The following is a 20,144-nucleotide window of genomic DNA, read 5'->3' on the forward strand; positions in this document are numbered from 1 at the left end:
TTAAATTTTCAGCATTCATTTCCACAGTTTTGAGTTCCAAATTTTCTCCCCATCTCTTCCCTTCTCCCACCCCAAATGCCTTGAATTCTGATTGCCCCTTCCACCACTGTGACCTCCCTTCTAACACCCCTCACTTCTCTTATCCCCATATTCTCTCTTGTCCCGTAGGGCAAGATAAGTATCTATACCCCATTACCTATATTTCTTATTTCCCAGTTGTACACAAAAGCAGTTCTCAACATTTGTTCCTAAAACTTTGAATTCCAACTTCTCTTCCTTCTTCCCTCCCAACCCATCCCCACTGAGGAGGCAAGCAATTCAATATAGGCTATATATGTGTAGTTTTGCTAAAGAATTCCATAGTAGTCATGTTGTGAAAGACTAATTATATTTCCCTCCATCCAATCCTGCCCCCCCATTTATTCTATTCTCTCTTTTGACCTTGTGCCCCTCTCCAAGAGTGTTTACTTCTAATTGCTCCCTCTTCCCATTTGCCCTCCCTTCCATCATCCCCCCCCCCATCCAGCTTCTCCCCTTCTCCCCTAATGTCCTGTAGTGTAGGATAGATTTTCACACTAAATTGAGTGTGCATGTTATTCCTTCCTTGAGCCAAATGTGGTGAGAGTAAGCTTCACTTTTTCTCTCTCACATCCCCCCCCCTTCCCCTCCTTTGGAAAAACTATTTCTTGCCTCTTATATGAGAAATAATTTGCCCCATTCTATTTCTCCCTTTCTCCTCCCAATATATTTGTTTCTCACCCCTTAATTTTATTTTTAGATATGATCCCTTCTTATTCAACTCACCCTGTGCTCTCTCTCTCTCTCTCTCTCTCTCTCTCTCTCTCTCTCTGTGTGTGTGTGTGTGTGTGTGCAATTCCTCCAACTACCCAGATACTGAGAAATGTTTCAATAGTTACAAATATTGTCTTTCCATGTAGGAATGTAAACAGTTCAACTTTAGTAAGTCCCTTGTGATTTCTCTTTCCTCCTTACTTTTTGATGCTTCTCTAGATTCTTGTGTTTGAAAGTCAAATTTTCTTTTCAGCTCTGGTTTTTTCATCAAGAATGCTTAAAAATCCCTCCATTTCATTGAATGAGCATTTTTTCCCCTGAAGTATTATACTCAGTTTTGCTAGATAGGTGATTCTTGGCTTCAATTCTAGTTCCTTTGACTTCTGGAATATCATATTCCAAGCCCTTTAATCCCTTAATGTCTAAGCTGTTAGATCTCATGTTATCCTGAGTGTATGTCCACAATACTCAAATTGTTTCTTTCTAGCTGCTTGCAATATTTTCTCCTTGACCTGGGAACTCTGGAATTTGGCCACAATGTTCCTAGGAGTTTCTCTTTTTGGATCTCTTTCAGGAGGTGACTGGTGGATTCTTTCAATATTTATTTTGCACTCTGGTTCTAGAATATCAGGACAGTTTTCCTTGATAATGTCATGAAAGATGATGTCTAGGCTCTTTTTTTGATCATGGCTTTTAGATCATCCCATAATTTTTAAATTGTCCCTCCTGGATCTAATTTCCAGGTCAGTTGTTTTTCAAATGAACTATTTCACATTATCTTCCATTTTTTCATTCTTTTGGTTTTGTTTTGTAATTTCTTTGTTTCTCTTAAAATCATTAACTTCCATCTGTTCCATTCTAATTTTTAAAGAACTGTTTTCTTCAGTGCACTTTTGAACCTCCTTTTCCATTTGGCTAAGTCTGCTTTTTAAAACATTCTTCTCCTCATTGGCTTTTTGGACCTCTGTTGCCAATTGAGTTAGCCTATTTTTAAAGGTGTTATTTTCTTCAGTATTTTTTGGGGTCTCCTTTAGCAAGCTGTTGACTTGCTTTTCATGATTTTCTTGCATTACTCTCCTTTCTCTTCCCAATTTTTCCTCCGCCTCTCTTATTTGACTTTCAAAATCCTTTTTGAGCTCTTCCATGACCCGGGACCATTGCATATTTCTTTTGAAGGTTTTGGATGCAGAAGCCTTGACTTTTATGTCTTCCTCTGAGGGTAAACATTGTTCTTCCTCATCTGAAAGGATGGGAGAGAATACCTTTTCACCAAGAAAGTAACCCTCTATAGTCTTATTTTTTTCCCATTTTTGGGGCATTTTACCAACCAGTTTCATGACTTTTGGGTCCTTTGGGAAGAGTAGGGTATACTCTGGGGGCATATAAGTTCTCAGTTCCTCCAAGGTGGCACAATCAGGGAGAGGAGTTTACTCCTCAGAGGCCTCCCACTCCACCATGCCCCAGGACAATGCTCAGGGCTGTGGTTCAGATCAGCTACTCAATTCCCCCAGGGGCTTTAAGCTGAGCTTCTTCAACAATGGACCCTGTCTGCTGCTGCAGCCACTGCAGCCACCCACCGCCCACTGCTGCTGTTGCCACCACCTGGAGCTGGTGCTAGGGGAGGACCCTGCCCCCTTATTGCTGTTTTTCAAAAAGTCCTCTCACTGACCTTTGGTGCCTATGGGTTAAGGGATCTGTGAGCCACTGCTTCTGCCAAGGATTCTGCCTAGGATGCCTGCTCTTCTCCTGGTACTGTTCCTCCTGATGCCATGTGGCCAAGGCTGGGCTGAACTCTGTTCCATGTCTGGTGTGACAGACCTTTCCCATCAGCCTTCCAGGTGACCCTGAGCTGGAAATCTCCTCCATTCCATTGTTTTGTGGCTTCTGCTGCTCTAGAATTTGTTGAGAGTCTTTCTTTATAGGTATTTTGTGGGCTGTGGGGGAAGAACTAGTGTATGTGTGTCTTTCTACTCCATCAGCTTGACTCCACCCCACTTTTTCTGGGTAATTTAACCTTTGTTTATAAGGCCAGCAAGTTATTAATAAAAGAACAGTCATTTTCAGTTTCCTTTAGCAAACTGTTGACTTGTTTTTCATGATTTTCTTGCATTGCTCTCATTTCTGTTCCCAATTTTTCTTCCACCTCTCTTACTTGATTTTCAAAATCCTTTTTGAGCTCTTCTATGACCTGGAACCATTGCATATTTATTTTGGAGGTTTTGGATGCCTATCTGGTAAAGTCCTAGATCATAGAATCATAGATTTTGAGCTGAGATGACCATTAGGAGTAACCTATTTCAAACACCTAATTTATAGATGAGGGCCCAGGGAGTTATCTGGAGTCATACAGATAATGAATGATTGAGGTGTCATCTAAAGCCCAGAAAATCTGTGTTCAAAATTTACCATTGACATTTCCTAAGTTTAGGGGTACAATAAACTTGTTTAACTTTTCTAAGTCTCAGTTTCTCCATCTTTATAATGAAAAATTGAATACATATTGTACCTACCTACCTTGTGAGTTGGGTCCTTTTTTAAAGTCTCAAATATGATAAACTATATAAATCTTTTTCTAAAACTTCAAGCATTCTGGAAAATATCAATTATTGTCTAGGCTTTCTATTTCATGGATTCTCTAAGTATTTGAAATCTGAGATGGAGGAAGAAAGGAAAGTGCTTGCTAATAGAACACAGAGGACCAGGTTAAGAGTGATATAAAACTCTGCTGCAGGGAATTACTAATTGGTAAGGAAACTTCATGCAGTTTCATTAACCAGAAAGAATTTCCACTTACATTTCTATATTTGCTCTTTCCTGCTCTCTTTACCCACCTACAATAGCATGCAATAGTAATGATGCAAAAGTAGCTAATCTGGGTAATTTAAATATAATGAAACACTCATTTAAACAATGCAGGAATTTCTTTAAATTTTCTTAGAGCTCACATGGAAACAAATCATATTTTGAATAATCTTTCCTAAGAACAGCATAAATTAAAAAAAAAAAAGGTGTGTGTGCTTAAGGTACATCAGAGTTTTATCCATTAAAATGGCTTTATGTATGATTTGAAAAGATATTCTGATTAAATACTACTAACCCATAATCTCTCCCTTGCAAAACTGCTGCAATTCAGAAAACAGAATCAATCATTTTCTTATCCATTAAAACATTCTGCTCCATAGAATTATCAGCTGCAGAAAAAAATAAAACTCTTATCGTGCTCAAATACAAAAAGCATCAGGTTAACAGTGAACTTCATATTGAAAATGTAATTAGTGGAACTTGGGACTGAATTCTATCTTCCAGTACTTCTGTCCCCTGCTAAAATAAATATCTGAAGGTAAAACTTGATGTCATAGCACAAATGATACCTAGACAATGTGTTTCCTCTGAATAAAACAAAACAAATAATGAATTTGATAGATTCCACCTCATTTGCTTCTTGCTCCATTTCCCTTGGACTACATACATCTCTTTTTTGACCTACTGTGGTCAGCACTGGTATTCTGTATGGTTTATTTGGGTACATCAATTCAATCTAACTCAATGAGAATTTACTGATTTTGTGAGAGTAGAGACACTTTGTATTTCAATGGATAGAGAGCTGGCCTTAGAGTCTGGAAGATCTGGGTTCAAATTCTGATTCTGCACTATACTATGTGACAAGTCACTTGATTTCTCCAGTATTTCAGCTATCTATGTAATAATATTGTAATATTCTGAGAAAATAATGATCTTCATTCATAGAATAAATTCATTACTGGGAGATCACTGAATCACAAGATCACAGGATCAGTTCAATGGAAAACCTAAAGTAAATATATGAGACATGATGGTGAGTGGTGAAGATACAAAGGCCAAAGTAAAATAGCCCTTGCCTTTAAGGAATACTTTTCTACTGAGTAAAGTAAGAACATTTTGGTGAGGGAGGAGAGTAGAATACCAAATGTATACACATAAATAATTACAGATTTTGTATGTACTAATTTTAGGGAAGGATGAAAATAATGCCAACTGTGAGAATCAGTGAAGATCCATAGTAGGAGGTAGCAACTGAATTAAACCTTGAAGGAAACTATGGATTCTAAGTGAACAAAACATTCCATGTCTTTGCAGAATCATAGAGGTGGCAGATGAAATGTGGTGTACAGAGATAAGCATAGACCAGTGTGGAAGGGTTGGCTGGACTCTGTCCCTAAAGAACTTTGAATGAATGACAAAGAAATATTTATTTTATCTTAAACATTATAGGGAGCCACTGAAGATTCTTGAACTGGGAAGTGACATCAAGCTTGTGCTTTAGGAACATATTTTATCAGTTGAAGGATAAATGCAGGAGGTGAGGCTCAGAAAACAGCAAGATGAATTACCCAACTTCTCCAAAAGACTTGATGAAAAGCAAGGAGGACCTGGATTAGGGTGGAGACTGAGAGAAGAGATGAGGAAAGATAAAAATCTATGGGGATAAAATCTATGAGACTTGATGACATTGTATATAAGACATGAAGAAGACTGCAAGGTTATAAAATCACGTGATTACTAAATGGGCTAAATTACTGTTTATTTAGTTGTTTCTCGTGTCTATGTCTTGTCTAATCATCCATGTTGCAAACTCATTGATGATGGTGCTATACTTGTTACTTCTTCTGAATCTCTCACCACCAGACCATACCAAACAACAAAATAAGCAGTCCACATTCATATTTTTAAAACTCAGTTATAAATAGAGAAAGATAGGATTCAAATGGATCATAGATAATAGAGTTAGATATGACATGAACCACAGAGGTCAGCATGTCCAATACTTTCATTTTATAGATGAGAAAACTAAGGTCTACTCAGGATAAGTGACTTCATTAAGGTGACATAAGGAGTCAGAACTCGTCTTAACTCTAGATGAGATTATCAGGCAGAAAAGTAAATATAAAACTGACAGATGCATACATGTATGTATATATACATGTGTGTATATGTGTATAGATATGTGTGTATTACATATATATATGTACACACTTATGTACACAAACACACATATATGTATAGATATGGATGTGGATATAGTTATAGATATATTATGAAATGGGTACCTAGGGAATTGTAGTGATGAGGATTCTGAAGATGGAAGAGATCTGGGAAGGTAGTAGTATGAACAGAAAAAAATGGTTTTACTGAGATTAACCCAGCCTCCAGGATGCATGTATTTTAAGTCTCACATATCCCAGAAACTGAGCACTGCCACTCTATCCAATTATTTACTTGTTGTAATACAACTAAAATTGTTTTCCTGGGCCCTTGTCTCCTGTTTTTAATTTCTTATTAGATAAGTCAGAAAATATCCTGTTTTCAATGGTCTAGACTACCATAGCCATTGCCTTGCCTTACTGGTAATAAGACAGTCGTATCATTGCCACATCATTGCTCTACTCTGCAAAATTTAAGTTCTGAGTCTATTGCATGTTTAAGCCACTAGACAATCAGTGTGCTTGGATGGGAATGGGAGGGCACCCATTTGTCATATCTAAGTCTGATCTATGGTAGAGTTTCTACTGCTGGTTTCTATTATGAGCTATATGTCTTCCATGGCTGTCAACCAAGTGTATGCAGGTAAACATCTAAAGACTGTCTTTTTGGAATACATGCAGCATATCTTTAGTCTAAACTCTAGACTAACATCAAAATAGTAAAGCAAGGCCAAATTTAAAGAATTTGCTGATTTCAGAACAAATAAATGTTCACATTGAAATTTTAGCAGTCACCTCTCCCTAGCTGATTCGAGCTATCTCCAGTACCCCCTGACAGTGTCATCCTTACGTGTCACTGTTGCTCTTTAGGAACAGTTCCTTCCTCACTTCAGGCTGAATAAGAGGATATCTAAGCAGGGCGTAATTCATCCTTCTCATCTTAACTATAAAAAAGAAGAAAATTACCCACTCCTAAATGAAGCAATTTTAGAAATGACAAGAACATGAAATTAAAAGACCCCACAAAACATTTTTACAGAAAAAAATGAAGATCAGTCCACCATCCTGTCATTCCCTGTGTTTTCACCCACAATAACCCATCATCTAACAGTTTGAGCCTGTGTTGGACTTTAGTGACAATTTGTATATTGTCTTATTCTTGGTTTTATACTTAGTTTTATAATTGATTTTGGAAGATAAATTGGGAGAAAATTCATTGTTTTGAGTCTAATGAATCAAATTACTTCTGGAGGTTGAAAGAATCATTGGATCATAGATCTGCAAATGGAAACAATCTGGGTCTTTTAGTCCAATATAGCCATCTGACAGATGAGGATACTGAAGCCCAAAGAGCCCAAATGAAGTGAAATAAACAAAAAAAAAATAGAAGAGTCATCTTTATGAAGGAAAAGTTGCAATAAAGGAAACTAAGTCAAATTTCCTGAAGGGAGTCTAAAAGAAATTATGGATATAAATAATTACTCAAATTGTGGGAAGATATAGTTGTTGTTCTCCATTCTCAAAGAAGACGAAAATGATACCACTATGATAGAGTCAAGTTACAGTGGGTCTGACTGTAGCTGATTAAACCAGTATAGAATAATCTACCATAGATCAAGCATTAATAGTCCATGTGAACATTCGATTCCCTAAATTGAATTGATGTAGAGTGAAATAAACAGAATCATGAAAACACTGTAAAGAATAACTACAACAATGTAAATAGAAAGAACAAATAAACAGAAAAATCCAAAATCTTAATATTTTGAGATTATCATGTCCCAACTGAGACCCAGAGAAGAGATAAAAATGGACTTCCCTTACTTTATACAATGGCCCATTGTGAATGTAGAACCTTTGCACTATGAATGCAAGCACCTTCAGAGTCATGTGATATCATGTTTTGCTTAGTTTGATTGCCCCCTCCATCTTCTTTTCTTTTCATCTTTTTTCTCTTCTTGCTAATAGGGCTAGCTAAATAGATAGAAGAGATAAAAATTATTCAGAAATTATGTAAAAACAAAGCAACTGAGAATACTTTACATTTTCAACTAAAGTTTCATTATATTTAAAAATATAAAAATATCATTCTTTGATCATATGATGTATAAAAAAACAAAAACTGTCAGTAGGCTGGATTGCAGTTTGACCTCTCTTTTAAGGCATCTTGAAATTTACCGTTAATGTAAATGATAGACTACATGGCACAATACTTGAAGTTCGAGTTGAAACACTCCTACACACACACACACACACACACACACACACACACACACACACATTCTTGTCTTCATGGCTATGTAATGGCAAAGGACAAGAATGTAACTGACACTTGTACTTTTGAACATCAATTTTAAGCTGCTAATCTGATGGCATCTTAGAGGTACGTTAGCAACTGAAGAGCACTTATATAAAGACTAGTGCCAGGGCCAGAGGAGAAAAATAGAACTCAGAAGTCTCTCTACAATACACTGGTTTCATCTTGCTAAGGGATACTTATTTATGTCCTTTTTTTCTACACAATTTCAAGAGTCAGAAGCAAGTTTGTGTTCCCTAATTATTTATTACATATTAGAGCACCTAATATGTTCAATGTATCATGCTGGGCTCTGGGAAATAAATGGATGAAAAACATAGTACTGGACCTTATCAGCCCTGGAAACAAATGACCAGAGTCACAGAGGTCACACAACTGCCATGAACTCTTAAAAGTAAACAAGAAAACTCCAAAGAGCTCACAGAAATAGTGCTCCAACTGCTAGCTCTGAAAAATAAAATAAATCAGCAGAGATCCATAGCAGCTATATAATTGCTGTTAACTCTTAAAAATCCAGACAACTCACACAAGATATCACAACCATAATTAACTCTAAAAGTAAAACAAAATAAAGCCAAAGAGATAACAGTTGTCATAAGCAAGAAGCTTTCTTCATTCTGTTGGAGGAGGGAAGCTAGATGTGTGCTAGGGTCTCCTCTAGTAGGCCAACCACTTTAGTGTGGGCAAATCTGAATACATATACTAGTGTCTGCACAGTGAATTGTACCCCAAACACCAGGGGTAACAGCAATAATGAGAAAATGTGACTTCAGGACCAGAACATGGATAATGCAGGTGCTTATCCAAACTCAATGATCACCTGCTGTTGGTGTGCAACAATTCTGAGATTTTGTTGTGCATGAGTTCATCCAGAGAGTACACACAGAGAATTGTTGTCATGCGAAGCTGAGGACACAGCTTGCTTGCTGGACCTTAGCTCTTGAAAATAGCGTGTCTCCCAGTAGTAAAAAAGAGAGGAATAAAAGATAGGGGTGATCTTGGCATGGGGATCCTGACAGCCTCGAAGAAATAATAGCATGGTAGAACTCAGCACAATATACACACAGTACTTCACATATTACATAGATAAATAAAATGTTGATAAAATAGTAAAAGTAAATATAAAAGGAATATGAACAACCATAAGTTCAGGTAAGAGACCTGTCAGAAATAAAATTCAAAGATTCCTCACAAAATAAAGTCTATAACATAAAACAAGATTGAAAATAATTCCATTTTCTTTTTTAAAATTTTATTGCTTGCTCACAAAATTTTAAATGAATTAGAAGATCTTTAGTCCTTCACAACTTGACCTCTTCCTACTTTTGTAGTTTCCTTATACCCTTACATAGATTCTATGATCCACTGACGCTCATCTCCTTACTGTTCCTTCCACAATGCACTTGATCTCCTAACTCTATTTATCTGGATGTTCTCTGTGCCTAGAATATTCTCCCATCTCATTTCTGCAACTTTGCTTTCCTTATTTCCTAAAAATCTCAATTCAAAACCCAAGTTCTGAATTAGGCCTTTCATGATCTCCCTCCATGTTAGTTCTTTCACTCTAAGATTATGTTCCTTTTACTATCTATCTATCATCTATCTATCTATTACTCTATTTACATACATACACACATATATAATCTTTGTATGGACATAGTTGTCTAACTGTTGTGTGGGGATTATGTTTCTTTCTTTTCATCCTTTGTATAGAGAAAAACTTACATCTTTACTTTGACTAGTATTTAATTTAAATTTTCTATTTCCTTCAGTTATGAAAAAAACTTTTAAAACTTTTTCCCTATTCTTTTCCCATTCCCTATAATTTGCCCCATTCTTTCTTTCCCTTCCCCCTTCTCCAACGGCATTTCTATCTTTTACGTGATCTCAATATGATTAACTCTCTCCTGAACTCTCTTTCTATGGAGAATCTTTCTAACTGCCCTAAGAATGGTAAAGTTCTTAGAAGATACCTTCACATATTAAACAAACAAACAAACAAGAAAAAAAAACAAAAAGACATTCTCAGAAAGCATTGCAAGACAGTCAAGTGATTAAGAATAACTGGGCTAAATGCTATGATATCCTCTAATATTTTTTTTTCAAAATTTCAATCATTCAAGTATTTGTTTACACAATATCATCCTCCAGATTGATAAATTTTATCATTCACTTGAAAACATGACAAACATTTTAAGTGAAGAAAATGCAGATAATTATATCCCTTCAATAAGGTGATAAATATAGTCTCAATTTCCCCCCAAAAATAATCAACAAATATTGTTCTTCTTGGAATATATAACCGAAAATATAAGGTATTAATAATCTCAGCGCTATATTATTTTCAAACAGGAAAACAATATCCTTTGTGGTTCACTGATATAAGAGTCCTATATCACAGAAATTAGAGTGGAAAATCATTTTAGAGATAATGAAGGTCAGTTTCTACTGAAAGCAAGAATCTCATCCACATTCTTGACAGATGGTAGTTTAATCTTTGAGATAAAATCCCCCAGTGACAGAGAACTGACTTTAGGGTAACAAATTAATTCTATTGATAATGATGTATAAAATGATTTATTTTTCCTGAAAGAGGCAAGTTTTTGAAAATGGAGAAGTTCTTTTGATGTAGAGCCTGCCAGTATGGCTTTCAGGCCAATGTAGTTAGAAGGACAAAGAATTATTTTCTTCCAATCCTAAAGGAGATTTAGAAACTTCAATAAGAATGACGCTCCGAGAGAGCAATGAATTTTGAACTTAAGGTAGCTGTCAGTGGCAGAAGGGATAATTTTCTATGGAGATTGTGAAAGTAGCAATGTTCCCAATGAAATGAACAATTTTCAAAAAAGTAACTTCAAGGAGAAGCACTAAGGCAACTGGAACCTTTGATCCATTGGGACTTCTAGAGCACTTGTTGTCTGACCATTGGAAATGTATGATTGTTGGTAGAATTTACCCAGTCTGAGAATACAGGCAGCTAACTATTCATGTTACTTTTCCACTTCCCTCTAAATTTGCATCTCTTAAGACGAATGTGTAATCCAGAAATTTCTGTTCTTTAAAGTTGCTTATTTATCATTTAAAATATTTTTAAAGCTACCTCACTATAGATAAAATGACTTACTTTAACTGTTTTAAAATTACTTGTGATTGAATATTTTCCAATTACATGTAAAAATTAACATTTATTTAAAATATTGAGTTCTAAACTCTCTTTCTCTTCTGTTTATCCTACTCTTTCTCTTTGTGTCCAGTTTCTTCTCTAATGTTTGTTTTGCCTCCTTTTATTTGTCCTCTTTTTTATCATTTTTCTTTTATCCCATTCCTCTCTTTTTTTCTGTTGGATAAGATAGACTTCTACTGAAAATTGAATATTTATGTCTATTTTCCAAATCTGGATCAGTTTACATGTGGGTGAATTTCAAGCATTGCTACTCCCCAACCCCCCCTGCACAACAACTTTCCTTTCCAATGTAAAAGGTCGTTATTGCCAGCCTCTTTGATGTAAGATAATTTTCCCTATTTTTTTCTCTCCCTTCACCCTTCTCCCAGAGCAGCTCTATTTTTTTTATATCATCTCAGTATAATCAACTCTCTCCTGAACACTCTTTCCATGTAGAATTCATATAACTACCCTGATAATAATAAAGTTCTTAGAAGATACCTGTGTTATCTTCCTATATCAAAAGTAAACAGTTTAACTATATTAAGTCATTTGTGATTTTTTTCTGTTTGTCTTTTTAATGCTGCTCTTGGATATTGTATTTGAAAGTCAAAATTTCTATTTAGCTCTGATCTTTTCATAAAGAATGATTGAAAGTCCTCTATTTCATTATTTCTTTTTCCTTTGCAAAGATTTTACTCAGTTTTTTTTCTGGGTAGGTTATTCGTGAATATAATCCTAGCTCTCTTGCCCTCTGGAATATTATGTTCCAAGCCCTCTGCTCCTTTAATGTGGTAGCTGCTATATTTTGTGAGATCCTGACTATGGCTCCCCAGTATTTGAATGCTCTCTTTCTGATTGCTTGCAATATATTTTCCTTGACTTGGGAGCTCTGGAAGTTGGCTATAACATTCCTGGGAGTTTTCACTTTGTGAATTCTTTTGGGATATGATCAGTAGATTCTTTCAGTTTCAATTTTGCTCTCTAGTTCTAGAATATAAGGAGAGTTTTCTTTGCTAATTTTTTGAAATTATCAAGTATCTTTTCAATTTATTGTCCAAGTCATTTTTTCTATAATATATTTTACATTTTATTCTGTTTTCTCAGTTTTTGATTTTGTCTTATTATTTCTTTTTTAAAATTTATAGAATAAAATAGCATTTCCATAACATAGTACAATAAAAAGATGATTGCATATGAAGTTGTGAATCTATTGTGCACAAGATACAATTCATTTTAAATATACAGCAAAGTTATCCTGTAAATTTACTTTTTTATTCCTTTTCCTCCCTGCCCTAGGTATATCTACAACTAAACACAAATAGGTGTGTATGTGTGCATGTGTGTGTGTGTGGGTGGGGGTGGGTGGGGGTGGGTGTGTGTGTGTGGAGAAAGAGAGAGAAAGAGAGATATTTTATACATACTTCTCTTTATCAGTTCTTTCTCTGTCTGCATACAGTGTCTTTCTTCATATGTCCTTGGTATAAGATTGTGATGGAATACTGCTATGCTATAAGAAATGATGAGTTCCTTGATTTTAGAAAAAAAACAAAGAAAGATGAGAAAGGATTCTGAGAAGATAATGGAGTAGATCAGAAAACCTAGCTCTCCAAATTTCCTTAACAAAACAAACAAAAACAGAACATTGCCTTAGAGGGAATGTTGAGCAGCCAACAAAATTTAGGGTTAATCAGTTGCTCTCCCAAGAAAACTTGAGAAGAACCCAGGAAAGAACCAATCTCCAGGAGTGAAGGTTCAGCCTGAGTGAAGCATAAATACTTCCAGGCTGACTGCAGAATCAATGAACAACAAATCTTTGGGCATCTGCATTGAGAGGTAGCCTCAGATTTTGAAACTCTCATCTCACAGATAATGTGGGGATCTCATCACTGAGTAGGAGAAGATTTAAGAACCTTCCACTGTTGAGGGATACTAGGCATGTCTAGGCTGACCAGATGTGTCCCAGCCTGCAACTTTGGGGGAAGAAGAGCTAGCACATACCTGGTGAGTGCAGCAGCAGTGGTTGTTGGCTGTGGACACTTGCAGGAGAGAAGAGTCCTTGGTTTCAGTTCCAGGGCAAGGAGGACAGTTGTAGTTTGCAGCCACCCAACTGCGGCCAGGAAGCAAGATTATTTGTGTGACAGTGTGACTAGGGGCCTCGTTAATGGTTTAGGAGTGGAGACAAGAGCCCAAAGTTGAGCCCTGGGACAGATCTCAGGAAATAACAGTAAGAAGGACCTGAGACTTGGGACATCATTCCCATCCTTTGAGACTCTAACTTGATTGCACTGATAGCTAAAAACAAAATGAAGCAAAGAAAAATGAAAATGAGTAAGCACAGGAGAAAGAACCCAACCACAGATAGCTACTATGGGGACAGAGAAGATTTGAGTTCATATTCAGAGGAAGACAAGGGAGCAAAAAAAGCTACTCCTTTTTCAATGAGAAAGGTCAAATAGTCCCAAGCATAAAAAGAGTTCTTGGAGGACCTTAATGATGACTTTTCAAATCAAATAAAAGAGGTTGAGGAAAAATTAGGGAAAAAAAAAAGTACAATACAGGAAAATCAAGAAAATACTGAAAAGAATATCAACCAACTGTAAATATTCAAAAACTTTAGGAAGAAAATAATTCCTTGAAAACTAGAATTGGGTAAAAGGAAGCTAATGACATTCTAAGACAGCAAGAAGTAATAAAAAAATCAAAATAATTTTGTAAAGTAGAAAAAAATTGAAACATTTCATTAGAAACACAACTGATGTGGAGAACAAATGGAGGGGAAATAATATGAGAATAGTCAGCCTACCTAAAAACTATGATAAAGTTGATGTAATATTACAAAAAATTATCAAGGAAAATTGTCCTGTGGTTCTGGAACAAGAAGGCAAAGCAGACATAGAAAAAAATCAACCAGATCCCAGGAGGAAAACTTATAGAAATTTCATAGCCAAGTTTCAAATTTCCCAGGTTAAGGAGAAAATACTGGAAATAAAAAGAAAAAAAGCAATTTAAATGTCATGAGCTACAAAAATGGTTACATAAGACCTAGAAGCTACTGTATTGAGGAATGGTAGGTCTTGGAATGCTATATTTTGTAGAGCAAAGGAACTGGGATTACAATCAAGAGTAACTTACCCAGTAAAGTTAACTATAATCTTAAATGAAAAATAAATAGGCATTTAATGACTTTCAGGTGTTTGTGACAAAAACAGCAAAACTCTAGGGGAAATTTGACATATAGCATCAAGGAGAAATACAAGGTAAATTTTGAAGACCAATTATAAGATACTCAATGAGGTCAAATTGTTTACTTCTTATATGTGAAAATATTATCAGTACTCTTATGACTCTCATTATTATTTAGGTAATGTTTTTAAAGGCTTGCACTGAGCTGCATATGATGAGGTGATTCTAACATAAAACGATCTTGTGAGAGATTAAAAAAAGTAATTATCTCAATCAAATGAGGCAGAAAAGGAAAACTTGATAGAAAAGAAGTTAGTGGGAGGAGGACAGATAATGAGGGATCCTTACTCTCATTGGGAATGAGTTAAAGAGGGAATGACATACATATCTAGAAAAGCGTAAAAATCTTTTAAATACAGAAATAAATGAGGGCAAAGCAATAGGGTAAGGGGTGAAAATAAGGGAGGGAATCTTGGAGGGCTGATTGCTTAGGGAGTAGAAGCGCAAGGTAGGAGGTAAAAGTAAAGCAGAGGACTGAAGAGGGATAGGAGTAGGGTGAGAAAGATTGTGAGGAAAAATAGGAAGGAGGAAAATACACAATAAAATACACAAGTAATTATAGCTTAGAATGTGAATGGGATGAGTTCACCTATAAAATGGAAACTGATGGTATATTAAAATTTGAATTCAACAGTATGTGACTTTCAGGAAATGCTATAAAAATGAAAAATAACACATAGAGATAAAATAAAGGTCAGGAGCAGAATTTGTTATGAGGGAAAAAAAGCATGGATAGTAATTATGAACTCAAAGTTAAAACTAAAATAGATTTAGTCAAAAGAGAAAAATAGAGAAACTACACTATGAGTCAATAATATTATTTAATGTTGTATTAGAAGATTTAAAATAATTAGAAAGCATAAAATACCTGAGAGTATATATACCAAAACCTAAATGCAGATCTAAATAATTGAAATAATACTTATTGTCCATTGGCAGGTAAAGTCAATATTATTAAAAAAACAATTTTGACTAACTAATCTATTTGTTTAATTCCATCCCAATGAAATTGCTGAAAAACATATTACTTAGTTGGAAAAAATAACAGTTCATACAGAAGAACAAATATCAGAGAAATCAAAGAAACCAGGGGAAAAAATGTAAAGGAGGCAGATTCAGCAGTGTCAGACCTTAAATTATAAGATGAGAACATTGTTGAAGTATAAAATGGATAATTATGGTTATTTTAAATTAAAATTTGTTTTTATAAATTAAACTTATATAGCCAAGAATACAAAAGGATTGCAGAAAACTGGGGGGAAAACTCAAATGCAATCTCTCAAAGACGATGTTATTGAGTTGGAATATTACTGTGGTATAGGAAATGAAGAGCTGATTGACGTAGAAAAGCATGGGAAAATTTGAACTTATGAAGGAAGATGCTACCCACCTTCAGAGAAACAGGTGACAAGTGGAAATAAGCATAGTACAGTCCTACATATATGTATATAAGTGTTTATGAGTACACATGTGTATGTTTATAGATGTTTATCTACATGTTTATGTATCTACACTTAATTATAGCCTTCTTTAGGGTGAGGTAGGGAGGTGGTGGGAAAGGAAGGGGGAAAACAAAGTAAAATGTGCACAACAGAGAACAAAAGAAAACCTACAAAGAAGTAAGGAAAAGATAGACAGCTTTGAAAACAATGCAGTATTGATTATATAGGTTTTCTTGAAATAGAAATTTATCATTTTATTTTGAATCCTCTCTAATGTTCTACTCTGTACGTGATATCTCCTTACATCAATGAAACTGTGTACCATGGGCATAGCCTTCTACATCTTTGATAAATATATTAAATTAATCAACATGTCTGCCACATGCATATCTCAAGCCCTTTCAGAGAAGACTTGAGTCAGGGCCTCAACATACCAGGATCCCTGCTTGGTGTTCACATGGCAGCAGTGACTTTGAGACATGTATAGCCACAGATCATGTCAGAGTGTGTGGGCAGTTGCATTTTCAGTATCCTTTCTTTGCCAGCATCACTTTCCTCACACCCTGAAGAGGCCACATGCTTTTTCCTATCTCAAAGGTCTACCCCTCTGTCTGTTTCATCTCCATGACAGGTATGAATGAAAAACACTTTGGGCTTGTTCTGCAAGTTTTGGCAGTTGACATTGTCAAAGAGCTAAAAAACCTATTGGAACTGGAGTAGCTTGCAATCTAAACCATGGATGCCATCTTCTATGCCATGAGAAAGGAGTACAACCATGCATAAATTTGTGCTGTGGTGAGCTGACAGCTGTGCAAACTTCTGGAGCTTCTCATGCATCTCCTGTGCAGTCTGATCAGTCAGGATATGAACATCATAGTCCAAAAGTTTGAAGAGGGTTACCATGGAACTGTGATCCACATCCCCACCAGACTGGAACTCCAAGTCTTTCTCTCCATTGAATTGCACATTGCTCAGTGCCAGTTTTAGGCCACGAGGTCGAGATTGCAATCTATAGGCCAAATGGTGGTGTGTTCCACAAAACTATGGCTACAGGGTTTCACCTGGAGGTTGAGGAGGTCCATTTCCATTGTCCAGAGCATATTCCATGGTATTTACAGACAGGCAGAGTTGCTAGTGATGGGGACAGAATTCACACACTGGGAGAGGGAGACTTGATTCATCATTACAGCCCAACTGTGGCAGTAAATACTGAAAGCTGCAGAGGGTTCTGTGCAACAGCTTCTCCAGGTGCCCTTGCTTGGTTTCCCGTAAGGCATCACAGAAAGCTCCAAAAACACTGGATAAGCTCCCTCTTCTCTAAGGTGATGATGTTCTCCTCTAAGAGGTGCTCTAAGAGCTTGCTAAGCAACAGCTGCTTGGTCAGCATGATCCAATTCTTCTTCAGAGCTTCTTGATGTTCTGCTCCATTCTCCAGACTCCCAAAATCCATACATGATGCTGGATCCTGGGCCTCAGACACCTGCAACTGTCTCGAAGGATGAGCCAAGATAGAACTCTGACTTAGTTTCCTCATCTGTGCCTCCCCCCATACACAGCTATTGACCCCCTTCAACCGAGTCCTGGGTGGGCTACCATGCACACCTCTATCATTTCCCACCTTTTTCCTCCAATTCTGATGTTTGAAGATTTGGTTTTATTTATTCATTTTTAATGTTCAATATTCATTTCCATAACATGAGTTCAAAATTTTCTCCCCATCTCTTCCCTCCTTCCTCCTCCATGATGGCATGTAATATGTAAAGAAGAATTAAAACTAATGAATGAAACAATAAGAAAGAAGAAACAAAAGAGAGAGAAAAAACAATATGCTTTGGTCTACATTTAGATTCGATAGTTATTGTTTTTTTTTTTCTGGATATAGGCAGTATATTCCATCATGAGTTACAGAATTAATTTCTTCAGTGAGCTTTTTTTTTACACCTCTTTTTCCATTTTGCCAATTAAGTTTTTTAAGGTGTTACTCTCTTCACTATTTCAGAGGCCTCTTTTACCAGGCTCCACCATCTTGACTTGACCCCCTCTTCCCTATTCCTTGATTTGGAATTTTATGTTAATTATAGGCTCTGTTCCCAGGATGGAGTTGGTAGAGGAACATAGTTTCAATCATCAGGTTTTTTTATACTGCTTTTTTCAGGGGTACTGTAACAGCAAGGACCCCAACATACACAGGAGGGCCAGTTATATGGGTTCTTAGATCTGCTTTTCTAAAAGGAAAGCAACTTTTGAAGAGTCAACAATCTACTTTAATCAAGCACATATATAATTTACTTAGTTCAGGGGGAAAAGTCAGGATCTTGAACCTCAGAGAAAATACAGAGAAATATAAAAACAATAGACAAGGCTTCCAACTTTCTGACCAAAAGCAGTACATACATAGTTACCAGAGAGAGAAGCGCCAACATCTGGGTTTTCAAAGCTGGAGGCCCTCTTATTCTAGCCTGAATGCCTCAGATAAGATACTTTCATTCTCTGATTGGACTCAGGGTTAAATTTTGCTCTTCATCCTTGATTTACTCATAGTGAACAAGTATGAATGTAGTGTTATTCATCTCTACATTCATGTGGGGTATGATGAATGAAAGCATTAGGTGGAAATAGTGTAATATTCATAATACCTTTTCTTTAAACCATCTCATCATTTACTAAAATTTAAGAAGTGCAGGGTGCTTCAGTGCTTATTGTCTATTATTTCTAAAAAAAAAAATCAGTAGAACAAAATGTTTGTTTTAAAGACCTTTCTTCAACAAGATGTCCATCATTCATACATAATAATTTTGTAAGAACCAATATGTAACAATAGAACTATCTTTAGATGGTGGAGTAACAGCAAGGACTTTGCTGAGTTCTCCCCCAAAGTCTTCCAAATGCCAGTAAAAAATGACTCAAAACTAACTCTAGACCTATAAAACCCAAAAATGACAGAATGAAACAAATCCCCAACCCAAGACAACCTGGAATGTCGACAGGAAGGGTTTTTTGCACCCGGCAGGGAACAAAGCACAATTTTGATGGGCTGCAATGGCATAGACCAGCCTGAGTAGGTTTCTGGGAACTGAATCATTGCAACTGATAGCTTCCAAAATTCTCAACCCACAAACATCAAAAAAGGACAGTAGGAAAACTCTGTGGGACCTGGGTGAAAGAGAAGAGTGAGGTCAGACTGGGTCTGGTCCAAACTCAAGGTAGTGGGAGTGGTGACTGTGGCAGCCAAGGGCAGCATAAAAGAACTCAGAATTTTAATTTGGTAACAGGAAAGATTAGGGCATACAACCAGAGGAGGACAGCAGAGTCAAAGCTCCTACATCAAAAGCCTCCAAGTGCAATGTAAATTGTTTGTAGGCCATGGAGGAACTTAAATGGGATTTTGAAAATCAAGTAAGAGAAGTAGAGAAAAAATTGGAAAGAGAAATGTGAGTGGGAAGTGGGAAATGTCTCAGGAAAGAAATATGAGTGAAAATCATGAAAACTGAGTCAACAGTTCTATCAGCAAGGACTCTGTCATACACAGGAGGGCCTGATGTACACGTTCTTAGAACTGATTTTCTAAAAGGAAAGCAACTTTTGAGGGGTCAACAATCACTTTAGTAAAGCACATATGGCATTTACTTAGTTCAGGGTAAAAAAGTGAGCACCCTGAACTTCAGAGAATATACAAACAGAGCAATAAAAACTAATAGACAGGGTTTCCAACTCTCTGAGGATAAGCAATACATACATCACAGATCAACAGATAGATACATCTTTCTCACCATTACATACATAGTTACCAGAAGGAGAAGCACCAACATCTGGTTTGTCAAAGCCAAGGGGCTTCTTACCAGCTGCCCAGAGTCTTGTCTGGCCAAACACTTCCAATGAGAAAGCCCCAAAGTAAGACCTCACCTCAAAATATATATATGCACTTATCACAGCCAGAGGGTATCACAACCCTTGAGAACCAGTGCCTCATTAGAAATTAGCAAAAGGCATGGGCCTTTCAAGAAAAAAAAGTCCTCTAATCGAGCTTCCCTTAATGGATAGGTCCATTAAGAGTGGGGAAGATCTTTGACTCTCATTATCATTACATTGGGCCCCAAGATCTTTCAAATCCGTTACATGTGCAGCTTGTGTCTGAATAGACAGTAACATTTCTTAAGTAAATATAACATAATTCCCACAAAATAAACAGCTCCCAGCTCCTGCCTGGGTCCATGCCCATTTCA

At 36.4% G+C, this 20,144-nt stretch overlaps 1 pseudogene; it reads right to left on the reverse strand.

Annotated features, from left to right (window-relative positions):
- Positions 1–16,199: 16,199 nt before the first annotated feature.
- Positions 16,200–19,003, reverse strand: LOC140517850 (caspase-2 pseudogene; annotated as a pseudogene).
- Between the last annotated feature and the right edge of the window lie 1,141 nt (positions 19,004–20,144).

The sequence above is a fragment of the Notamacropus eugenii genome, chromosome 1 (genome assembly GCF_028372415.1).
Source record: "Notamacropus eugenii isolate mMacEug1 chromosome 1, mMacEug1.pri_v2, whole genome shotgun sequence".
NCBI classification, from domain to species: Eukaryota; Metazoa; Chordata; class Mammalia; order Diprotodontia; family Macropodidae; genus Notamacropus; species Notamacropus eugenii.